General features: G+C 31.8%; 1 protein-coding gene across 8 annotated transcripts in view; it reads right to left on the minus strand.

The window, feature by feature from the left end:
- ddr2a (discoidin domain receptor tyrosine kinase 2a) overlaps window positions 1-11635 on the minus strand; it is an 81445-nt gene extending 69810 nt beyond the window's left edge. For 4 of the 8 annotated variants that reach the window (XM_087257563.1, XM_087257560.1, XM_087257568.1 and 1 more), the window contains exon 1: window positions 11562-11635. The gene's annotated coding sequence lies outside the window, so the exon portion shown is untranslated. Of the gene's footprint in view, window positions 1-11475 lie in introns of all 8 variants that reach the window. The other 4 variants (XM_087257561.1, XM_087257558.1, XM_087257567.1 and 1 more) reach the window with 1 other exon arrangement.
- Between the last annotated feature and the right edge of the window lie 989 nt (window positions 11636-12624).

Raw genomic sequence — 12624 nt, forward strand, 5'->3', positions numbered from 1 at the left:
CACAGGAGTCAGAGAAAAAGGCTCATTTTAGAAGAAAATATCAGATGGATTTTAGAGGTTTTTGCATCTAAACTCTTCATATAATTTTTTTTTTTCAGGTCAATAGGTGTTAAAAAAGAGAAAATTATGCACATATCTACAAGACAGAAGATTTCAAATAAAAATTTTCAACAAATGAATAATTTTTAACAATAAAGTACAATAAAAGCACTTAGATTAATAGTCAGAATACAATTAATGTCAGTAAAAGCTTTGCTCATAAAATGTTACTCTTAACTTAAACTAGCCTATACAGATTTTGCCAGAAGATCTAATTATTAGTGTCAAAATCTGATTATTTGATAGACTGGCAAGTAAATATATTTAATATTACAGTATATTGGATTATGTGGAATTTACATTATGCTATAAAAACAAGTTATTTTAAACAGCAAAAGGACAGCTTATGTACACTGTAAAAAAAAAGCTGGGTTCCAGACAATTGATTTGTGTTGGGACAACCTAAAGGAATTAACTTAACTTAGTAGTTTTTACAAACTTGATTGAATTGAACATAAAACATTTAAATTGTCCCCCTCAAAAATGTAAGAATTGTGCTGTTTCAGCTCAATTTAAATATATAGTTTGAACAAACAGCAAATGTCATTTTGAGTGTACGTTTAACAAAATTATAAGCCTCCCTGTGAAAATGTGTATTAAACTATAATACATTAACAATTAGTGATGGGAATAATAGCACTACAAAATATCCTGCGTTGCTAATGCAGATACTTTTTTCAGTAATACTCAAATGAGTTACTGTTTTTCCGTTACAACGCCATTGCCGTTACTGACAACAAAATGCTCATTACTATCAGGCATGTGATCAGCCGAGGACAAAAAAAAAGAAGGAAGACGAGAGTTTAATAGGTTTATAATTGTACCGCAATGAGGGGACAGATCCACACACTGCTGCTGGATGACGCTACTAACTCATTTTCTCTGTAATTTAGTGACTCTTTATTCCACTCGATAAATAAACTACCAGTCAGTCAACAATTTGAACTGTAAAAATATTAAATCTAGTTAAATTGAGGAGCCAAATGTGCTTTAACATTCCACCCTGAAAATTTTATCATGTATTGCTAAAAAGAGTTTAACACTTTCACTTTTTCCTTCAGCGTAGTCCCTGATTTGAATAGGTTTAATTAATTATAAAATATATTTTTTAATTGGTACTATCATCTAAACAATTTAATGACAATTTCAGGCATTACATTTCAGGTGCTAAGCTGTAGCACTAAATAAACAAAGACATCAGGACATGACTTGCAAAGAATAAAAACAAAAGTGCATCCTGGCTTTATTTGTAATGTACATAGAGCGCACGTGGTCGTGACAAGCAAATGTGAGCGGAGAAAAAGTGCACAGCCGAGCACGCATTCAAAGCAATTCGTCATACGCGCACATTATAGGACTACACAATATCAACATTATAGAACACCACAATATCATTATACCCGAATGACGTCCGGAGTGAAGCAGTTAATGCTCCTTCTTGTTCACAATGATGAGCAATGAAGGCACAAACCATCAATCAGGTCTTCTGCTTTGATAAAGATGAACCTCACTAACAGATGGCATAACCTTAGCAAAACTTACGCGTTTTAAAATGAAAACGTATTAGTGTAAACGGGGCCTGAGATTCCTGTGAAGAACGGGACCTGAGAAGAATCACATTCCTGTTCTAATTGAGAGAACTGAATCGGTTTTCATGCAAGCAGCGTCTCACTCAACCATAGGACCTTTCTTTCTCAGGGGTGAGTGTGTGTCTGGGGCTGAGGCGGGACACATTACCAACCAGTGATGATGATTGGTGTGTTTGTGAGCGTGGTGTAACTGAGAACATTATGACTGGCATAGATAGAGTACATTTTTATTGTTTTCCAATCAGAGGCAGAGTAGTGTGGGTTTTCACACACATGGGCATGCACAGTCAGTCACACACCAACGACCAGGAGTCAGAACGATGGCAAAACCAACAAGCTCAACAGTAGCTTTTGCAAACTGGAAATCTAAGCACTACTTTATCCTTAAAGGGCACCTAGGTTACCCCTTTTTTCAGATTTAATATAAGTCTTTTGCGTCTCTAGAATGTGTATAAAGTTTCAGATAAAAATACCCATCAGATTTTTCATTATACCTTTTACAAGATGCTGTTTTATACTGATTTCCAGCAGGGGGTGGTTTTGTCGTACTGCGCCTTTAAGACGAGTTTTTCCCGCCTACTGCTTCTACATGCCTCCTCCCTCAGCTGCGTCAGACAACAGACAGACGAAGGTCTGTTAAAGGAAGAAGGTCTCACGTAGCGTTTGTGAGATACTACAGTAAGAACTAACCTTTACTAATCAGTATTGTGAAGTTGCATTGATGAGTCACACACAATATCGTTACAAAGTTAACGTGCGCGTGCGCACACACACACACACACCGCAGATGACACACACACACACACACAGGCAGGCAGACAGACAGAGCGCGCTTAGCTTAGTTAAGGCTAACCTCAAGTACTGTGTGGATATCTGTTATGCTAATGTTCAAAATAAACCTGATTTAACTTCCACAAACCGGCATTGAAGCGTCTTCTTTTATAATTGTTCTGACACGTGGCTGTGCTGATGAAGTAAAGCTGAAGTAAAACGCTGTAATTAATTACACACATACTCTGTTTTAAAACACTTTAAACATGTGAAACTTACTCTTAATCACATTTGATGATGATTGCTGATCCTAGCGAACAGAACAGAGCTTTTATTCCCGGTTGCTTTGCGCATGTCTGTCTGGTCTTGTTGACATATACACGCGACTACCGGAACATGTTAATGCGCGCAGCTGTCAATCAATTCGGTGGGCGGGGGGAATCGCACACCTACGTAATGGTGCGATCGATTTGAAAACAGCTCCAACTGGCCGACCCTTTTTTTGTAGTTAAATTGAAAAAAAGGACTGCGTGTGTTCATATCACCCCAGTATGACGGTCTATACACTATACCAACACACAGATCTGTCTAAACAGCTTGAAAAGTAGATTTTTTACCATAGGTGCCCTTTAAAGTTCTAAACCATCTATTGTGTTTTACTGTACAACTATAGTAATTAGGGCTGTACAATATATTGTTTGTGCATCGATATCGTAATGTGTGTTTCCACAACAGTAAGATCGCAGGATTAGATTATATATTAAGTCGTACAACAGAAAGATATTATTAACATTATTTTTTTTATTATTCATGCAATGATGACCATGTTATTTTACATTTGATTGTTTTACTTCTGTAATTGAATACTTTTAGACTTCCCAGAAAACCATAAAGCAGTGTTTATTTATTTATTTTTGTTTTTAATTTGTTATAATTTATGCAGATGCACTGCATGGAAAAAGATTTTACCATCCCAGATAATCTGAATGAAGGAATTATTTACAAATAGAAGTCATTTGTTGAAATTATATTCATATCGCAATTTATAATCGCAGCAAAACAAAATATCACAATGCCAGATTTTTCCAATATCTTGCAGCCCTGATAGTATTGATATTTATTATGAAATGTTGAATTTGATGGTTGTCTCATGCATTGTCCCACAACAACATTAAAATCATGTAGATTAGTGTACAATGTTTTATATTTGTTTTAGTCATTTGGTAAATTAGATTTTTTTAGTTTAACTCTGTTTTATTGAAATATGTTAGTCAGAGAGCCACAGCATCAGATACACAGAATCATTAGACATCAACTGCTCCAATGTGGTGGTAGAATACAATTTTGCTCACGTTTTCTTTCTCTCTGAAGAAAACAATATAATTACATATTCATGCGTTAAGGAAAAACAACAAAACAACAACAACAACAACAACAGTACAGATAATAAATAAATACAAATACTCAAAGGGTACAACAGTAGAAAATAAAATAATAATATATATTTAAAACAATAATAATAATTAAAAAATAATAATAATAAACTATGCCAGGGGCAGGGAAAATAAGTCAACTATATACTTGCAAACATATACACAAACATATATACATGTTTATTTATTATTTTTATTTTTTTAAAGTGTAAGAGGAAGGGTTGCCAGATAGTGTCAAATTTTTCAGTATTACCACAAACTGTATATCTAATCTTTTCTATTTGCATAGACTGCATCAGATCATGCATCCAATGTATGTAACTTGGTGGGGAAGGATTTTTCCAGTTTAGTGTTATGAGCCTTTTGGCAATTATTAAACAAAAGGCAAGTGCATTTGATTGTGTAGATGACAAAGAAAATATCTAAAAAATATATTAAAAAAGCTCAATATCTAAAAGAAAGCATTCAGAAATTGATTTAAAAATTGATGCCCAAAAAGTGCTTAGCGCTGGACAAAGCCAGAAAGTATGAAGAAGAGGGACTGGAGCTTGTCGACACCGATCACAAACTGGATCAAAACCAGGGTTAATTTTAGATATTTTTGTCTTAGTCCCATATACTCTTTTCAATAATTTGAATTGTATAAGGGAATGACAAGCACAAATATAAAAGGTTTGTACACGAGACAGAGCCTTGGACCATTCCTCGTCTGTGAAAACATGATTGAGATCTGATTCCCAGCTCTGCTTTATTTTAAAAAAGGATGAGAAATCTAACTGTCTAATAAATGAAAAAAATGTTTTATAAGTTTTAGAGACTGCACCTTTACAAATAATTAGATTTTTTAAAGTATACACAATAGGTATTTTCCCTGGAAATGTGTTACTTTTATAATTATGTAAGTCAGTTAATATTTGTGATAAGTAACTAGTAACTAATTACTCTTAAAGGAACGTGCCCAACACTGTTAACAATACACCAATACAATTTACAGTAACAGCAGGTTTGTTTATACATGCTGGTGTTTTAGACACAACTCTTTATTTCTATTAGTCTCCATTTATAGAATAAAGCAGAAAAGCTAATGATAGTTCCATACAGATTTATGGACTAATAACTTAAATAATCTAAAATACATAAATATTAGCACACAAAACTGTCAAAATGCTGTTATGTCTTTAAAAACTGGTATGATTATATTACAGCAATTGTTAACAACAATTCACAATAAAATGTACAAGACTTGATTTAAAACGCTCCACATGAGCTTTGTTTTGCACTACAACACTTCCTAACTCTAACTAGTCTCCCGTTATAGAAAACAGCAGAGAAGCTAATTATAGCTTCATATAGATGTGAGGCCATAAATTATCTAAAGGCCTCAATTAAATATCAGCACACATCAGTGTCAAAATCTGGTTTCAATTTGTGGTGATGCAAGTGAGAGCTTTCCAAGATCTGGGATCGTCACTTAACCAACCAAACAGCCAGAAAATGACAGTGAAGCGCTCTTCAAAATCACCTACAGTATATGCACTCTGGGTTACACTTCAGAGCCTCCCTTCATTGCAAATGGCAAAGAGTTTAATCACTTTCAATATATGATAGAAGTGGTCACTTTGTAATCACGTATTTCAATTCAAGCATTTGTTCCACTTCAGGGTTAGGGAACTTTAATATACAGATAATAATTATTTATTTATTAAAGTTTTATAAAGTGTTTTAAGAGTATCCATATTGCTGTATTTGCAGTGGTGTTCACCTGAGCACCAAATGGCTTAAGACTTAATACACTTTTTATTTTCAAACAGAAACATTTTCATAGGTTAATCTGGCTTAAGACATGCCTGAGATATAGACTGAAAAATTATGATTTTTTTTATAGTCATCTAGTTTACAATACACAATAATTCACACGGCACCATTTGTTAAAATTATAATTCAGGGTTTTACCTTTCTTAAAGCTCTGAATTGAATAAACTTACATTAACTTCTTTAACAAACATTTGGCATGGCACTATAACTGATTTCAAGCTTTATTGCGGTTTGGAAAAGTCAAGGTTTTAAAATAGCCAAAATTTTCTGTTATGCCTTTCCTATGGTATATTTATGTTTTTTAATGTGTTTTTAAGACTATTTAGTTTTTTAGGGCAACAGTATATTCACATTAAAAGCTATTGGTCAGGCCATGATTCAGCAAACATCTGAAAAATAAACTGCTTATAAATCAACATCCAAGCATGCCATAGAGCTGTACAGTGCAGAAGCTTTACTTTATATCCAAAAAAAAAAAAAAAAAGCAAAAGTCCATGATTAGTTTAATTATTTAGCCTGAAATGTTTACTGTTACAAAATATTTTATTAAAATAAAATATATTGTGTTCACTGGGGGAAAATTTGTTGTTTTTTACCCTTACATTTAAAAATAGAACATATTTTAGAGCAGTAATCACAACACTGTCATACCGTGAAATTTTTATCCAAGATTATCATACCGTCAGAATCTTACACCAGCCCATGCCTATACATTATAATCCTTTTGCAAATTGATTAGTTTGAAACTCCAGTTCAATTTGAACATTTATGCACTTACAAAAAAAAAAAAAAATGTAGAATGTATTGTGTTATTATACCTGTGAATACTCCAAATATTTTTAAAAGCTAATGATAGCATTATAAACATTCAGGAAAATGGTATGAGTAACAATTTTTAACAACAAATCACAATTAAACACATTGCAATTGAATTAAAACTCTATACATAAACTTTGTTTTGGGATTAAACAATTCCTAACTCTCGTTAAAACAGCAGAGAAGCTAATTATAGCTTCATATAGATTTAAGGCCCTAAGTTATCTAAAGGCCTCAATTTGTGATTGTTTCACTTCCACAAACTTTTCACACATCTCCCCTCAGGCAGGTGATATAGATCTTTATGCACTAAAACATCTACCCATTTCATTATGGTAATACATTTACAGGGGCCTTAAGGTTTATGGTTTTTGTAACAGATAAAGCCCCATAACTGTAAATAATTGTATAGAAATATTTTATTTCTTATTTGTACAGTTAAAATAGTCAACAATGCACATATTGTGTATATATATATTATATATATATAAATAAAAAAACTTAATATATACAGTTGAAGTCAGAATTATTTTTTTATTAAAATTAGAGAAGATTTTGTTCAACAAATTTCTAAACACAATAGTTTTAATACGTCATTTCTAATAACTGATTTATTTTATCTTTGCCATGATGACAGTAAATAATATTTGACTAGTTATTTTTCAAGACACTTCTATACAGCTTAAAGTGACATTTAAAGACATTTAAGTAGATTAATTAGGTTAACTATGTTAGGTTAATTAGGCAAGTTATTGTATAACGATGGTTTGTTCTGTAGACTAACGAAAAAATATATAGCTTAAAAGGGGCTAATAATTTTGTTCTTAAAATGGTGTTTAAAAAAAATTTAAAACTGCTTTTATTTTAGCTGAAATAAAACAAATAAGACTTTCTGCAGAAGAAAAAAATATTATTAGACATACTGTGAAAATTTCCTTGCTCTGTTAAACATCATTTGGAAAATATATTAAAAAGAAAAAAATTCAAAGGGGGGCTAAGAATTCTAACTTCAACTGCTGCACATGTGTGCATCTGCAATAGTCACATTGCAAGATATGCAATGTTCGTTCTGATTAATAGTTGACCAAGAGCCACACAATTGTGTTCAATTGCTCTATTTATACAAAATACATACGGTTTATGCCAAAAAAAGGTTATTCTTACTTAGTTTTTTTAAACTTTATTTTCCAGTTATTTTAATGTCTTCTGTGTTCTTGTGTTGACATGTCTGTGTGTATGTATGTACACTGAGCTCCTGAAAAACCACAAAAATTCCTTATGTGTGTGTGCACACTTGGCGCATAAAACTTATTCTGATTCTGATTTAACTGTTCCATTTAAACATTTATGCAAAACAAACAAAATTGTACTTTCTGCTGTGACATCTGTTAAAGTAACACCTTTTTTCCAAGTTGCATTATTAAGCAATACCTATTGCACCACCGCGTCGCCATATATATATATATATATATATATATATATATATATATATATATATATATATATATATATATATATATATATATATATATATATATATATGGCGACGCAGTGGTGCAATAGGTAGTGCTTTCACCTCACACTCAAAGCAAGAAGGTTGCTGGTTCGAGCCTTAGCTGGGTCAGTTGCCGTTTCAGTGTGGAGTTTGCATGACCCCAAATTAATATAGGGACCAGGCCAAAAAGAAAATAAATAAATAAATATACACACAGACACACACACACACACACACACACACAGACACACAGACACACAGACACACACACACACACACACACATATATATATATATATATATATATATATATATATATATATATATATATATATATAGCATGATAATATTCCAACAAGAAACCATGACATCAATACTCTAAACATTTGAGCATATTTTAACAATACATTTGTGACTACAACAGCACATTTTATCTGAAAAACTGAACACGGCTGAAGTGAATGGATTTTATTCGCCAGGCTGATATTCACACGCCTGTAAATTTAGGTATGAAGAGAACATGTGTTTTTCATTGGAAACCTCTTTCTTTCATTCCTCCCTAAAGCAATGGTCACAGCATTGCAGATATTTTAACTTTCATGGAAATGCATAAATCCAAATCAAATGGCAGTTCCAGTAAAATTAGAGCCAGCTGATAGGCAAAACAGATGCAAGTGCAGCGACACATGTTACAGAATCAGGAGCTTTTGTGATGAACAAATATTTTCGGCTATTCTTCTGAAAACATTTTAAAAAGTGACTGAAATTATTACTCACTGCTAAATGAGATTCACACCTGAAAAAAAAGCTATTTATTTGCATTGATGATTCCATGACGAAACATTTTCTTCCACTGTGCCATGAAGTCATTTTCTGAGGCACTGCATCTGTGCACCTGCACGAAACACACTGGAATGTATCATATACGCTCCCAGGAGCTTTCTGACTTCAATTACACCTAACAACTTTGCCAGTGGAAAAATCATTTTCCATTTCCTTTTCTAAAAGCAGTTTATGAAGTGTTGCCTGAATCATACAAGACTCAGAGCAAAACATTAAGGAAACATATGTTTCCAAACAAACTTTTACACACTAATAAGTGAACATATTACTTTGCCACAATCACTGCACTGAAAATGATTTCTGCAAAATTGTTGCAAACAATTTATATGGGGAGAATTTAAACAAATTAAATTTAGTATCATCGTTGAATCATATTTGTAACATAACATATTATTTTATGTTGTCTGCACTAAAATTATTTCACAGACAAGTTTTTAAGACATTGAATGCATATTTAATGAAAGCAAAGTGCACATGTGATTGTTGGAAATAGCTTTTATGAAAAATAAACTTATTTTTCAGTATTAAACAGAAAAGGTGATCATACTGAATTGCATTATATATTGAGTAATTGGATTTTTTTGCTGTCAAATGGGTAAAACCTAGTTAAAACCTATAATGGAGAAAGCTAAAAAATCATTTCATTAGCATTTTTAGGCTGCACTGACTCTTTGAGTCTATTAAAATGTTATCAAATGATTCTCATTCTAAATATGACTGACAATGACTTTTGGTTTATAAACTATTAATATAGCTGCTAAATTATCTTTTAGCATCACGGTAGAAATTATACAATTATTTTAATAAACAATAGTCTTTTTTTTACTTGGATTTTTTTTTTTTGCTAAAACAAAATAATTGAATAATCTAAAAGTACAGGTGAAATACATTTGTGTTTTAGTTTATTGCTTTAATGCTCGAAAACCGTTTTTTTGCATTTGACTCCACACATATTGAGTATCTAAACAAGATTACTAACTTCACTTTACATGTAAATGTAAGATTTTAAGTATTTTTTTGAAAATTAAATGCTTAAAAATAACATTTGGTAAGTTAAAATTATAATTAATTAACTATATATTTATAAATAAATGAAATTATTTACAATATACATTACAAATAATATAAAATTATGTGAACTTAAAATGTAAAAGCAATCATTTCTTCATGACAGATATTTTATCCCGTTTTAAGTTTCATTTGACTTAATTTTGATCTATTTAAAAAAAATAAGCACATTTTTAATAGTTTATCTTGTTCTTGTTCATCTTGGTTTAAGTACTTGCAGCTAAATCTAAAATTGAGAAGTTAGTGATGTTACTGTCCTCCAGTAAAATTATCAAATTAAAAATGCCATTAGTACAAGACCATGATAAATAAATACAAATTAAGCTTTCCAATGCATCATAATAAAATACTTAAATCCTTTACTAAAAACATAAATACATCTGGTCAAATAAAATTCAGTTTCTTGGCAACAAATAAAGCTGCTTCTGTTACATGAACACTTGTAAGGGAGGTATATAAGTGACCATGTGCAGTTAAGATGAATTATATGTTGAGTTATTGAACAGGTCAGGGCTGAATGTTTAATGCAGGTATTGAGGTCATGAACCCGTCCAACACAAATCAGGCTGATTTGCACAGCAATCTCTTAATTCCTGTGAATTTTAGAGGATAGACTTTTAGAGGATGCAAAGTCTGTCATCACACCAAAGAGCCATAGGCTACATCAAAAATCAAGTTGAATGGATTTTGTATGAAAACAAAATAACAACTATTTACATCAATATTTTATTATTTTAATCGTAACATTATGCCAGTATATTTAACGGTAATATGGTGGTTTTCCTGATGAGATACGATGATGTAAAAAATGTTTTTCATACAAAAGTTAATAGAAACATTAAATCATACACGTAGCTTACATTTAGTACTTTCTGTGAATTTGTACACTTTATTTTCACACAGATATCAGAATATGTCTAATTATTAAAAACAGCTATTTTTATTAATTTTTTTTAAGAATGTGTGATTATCAAATTATTTAACTTATTGTGCGCAATCCTTCATCTAAATAGCATCCTCATGCTAACTACACAGTTACATCGTTTTTATAAATCCAAATATTGCATTGTTAAATGATTAATTCTGAGTCTGAACTATGGGCTATTAAACGGAGCAACTTTTTTGAAATATAAAAACGGCAAATTGTCCTCCTGTCAGTCCTGAGTGGAAGCAAGGAAAACTACATTGTACGTTAATATCCAAACAAGATCAATAACTTTAAGTACACTGATGTGAAACTTAACAAGTTCCTAACTCGTATGACTAGTCTGTTAAAAACTATATTCAAAACAGCTGGCTTGCAAAAGTTGACCAAAATCAAGTCGCTCTGTTATCCGCTATTTTAGTCTGCCATGCAAACAGAAGCTGTCCAATTCAACTTTAACACAAAAGACAGCGAAACTCACGAAATCACCTTAAAACTATCACAGTCAATCATAAACACGCACTCCTAAATCAAACAGAGGACGGTAACCAAGATTTCCTTACATTAACCAACAAACGAAAACAAAGAAAAGCACTGAAATTTGATTGAATGCAAACTTACTGCTTGCGCTGTTTTTTTCAAACCATTTGTCCAGAGTTCTCTTAATTCCAAGTTATGAATGTGTGACTAGGACGTTAAAAACAAACCTATCTCTCTATCCGAAGTTCTCCTTTAAGTCGCACATTCAGGCACTGTAAGCTGATGTAAGACACCGCTGGATGAAGAAAAAACGGAGAGAGAAAAAGACAGAGACAGAGAGAGAGAGAGAGAGAGAGAGAGAGAGAGAGAGAGAGAGAGAGAGAGAGAGAGAGAGAGAGAGAGAGAGGTATGAGAGAGAGAGAGAGAGAGAGAGAGAGAGAGAGAGAATCTAACATTCTGTGGATTCTTGGAATCTGGAAAAATGCCAAAGTCCCAAAATTCTTCGTGCCATACAGCAGGTTTCAATTAAGACAGACTCTGGTGACCAATCAGAGATTTTCTTGAATATTCATTTTCTGTTTTCTTATTATCCAGCAGCATTTACGAAGAAGCGAAATCTCTCGACAGAAATAAGAGTAGGTAAGTTTTATAATAATAATAATAAAAATAATAATAAAAACGTTTGATAGTAGCAAAGTCTTTCTGAACGTTGTGGACATGTGCATATGATCAAATATTTCGCTGCCATTCAATAGCTCTTGTTGCTGTAGTGAATAGTGCATTTTTTATTTATTCCATCTTTGCATTTACCTTCCTAATGATAAAAACTAATTTTGTATATTTTTAGAAGTATATATGTATCAAATTAGTTTTTATTATTAAATTGTAGGCTTATACATACATGTACACTACCGGTCAAAAGTTTGGGGTCAGTAGTACTTTTAAATGTTTTAAAATAAGCTTATTTTGCTCACCAAGGCTGCATTTATTTAATCATAAACACAGTAAAAATTGTAAAATTCCGAAATGTTATTGCACTGTATAGTAACTGTTCAAAAGTCGTTTCGAATTTAATTTAACAATTTATTCCAGTAATTTAAAAGATGGATTTCAGCTTCAGTGTTCAGTCACATGATCCTTCAGAAACCACTCTAATATTAATTCATATTATTATTATTAATGGTAATTGCAATAAAAACAAGACTAGAGTAATCATTTCATTTGAAACTACATTCAATAAGAAATTGTGTATTTAAGTTTTTTTTTTACATATTTCACTTTTTTTTTTTT

This window comes from Danio rerio, chromosome 6 (assembly GCF_052040795.2).
Source record: "Danio rerio strain M-AB ecotype USA chromosome 6, GRCz13ab, whole genome shotgun sequence".
Taxonomy (NCBI): Eukaryota; Metazoa; Chordata; class Actinopteri; order Cypriniformes; family Danionidae; genus Danio; species Danio rerio.